The sequence below is a fragment of the Alligator sinensis genome, unplaced genomic scaffold (assembly GCF_000455745.1).
Source record: "Alligator sinensis unplaced genomic scaffold, ASM45574v1 scaffold407_1, whole genome shotgun sequence".
Taxonomy (NCBI): Eukaryota; Metazoa; Chordata; order Crocodylia; family Alligatoridae; genus Alligator; species Alligator sinensis.
The window spans coordinates 790,111-790,422 of NW_005842464.1; positions in this window are offsets into that span (position 1 = coordinate 790,111).

Sequence of the window (312 nt, forward strand, 5' to 3'; positions counted from 1 at the left end):
GGGTCTAGATGACCCCAGCTAGATACTCCCAGGCTCTGCTGGCTTCTCCGCTCTGGGGTCGCCCCATACGGGGTGGGCGGCTCCATTATACAGGGCTGCCCGCATGTGGCTGGGTGGCTCCCAGGTGTGCCCAGGGCCAGGCTGTGTCCCTGCCCCACAGGGCCCTCGGGCTGGGGTGCTTGGCAGGGACCCCCAGGTGCTCAGGCCTCAGCTCCCACAGCACTGTGGCCTCTCCCTGCTGCAGGACTCACCCCACCCGACCCGCCTTACCCTGGCACTCAACCCCCTGCCCAGGACAGGCGGGCGCCGGCC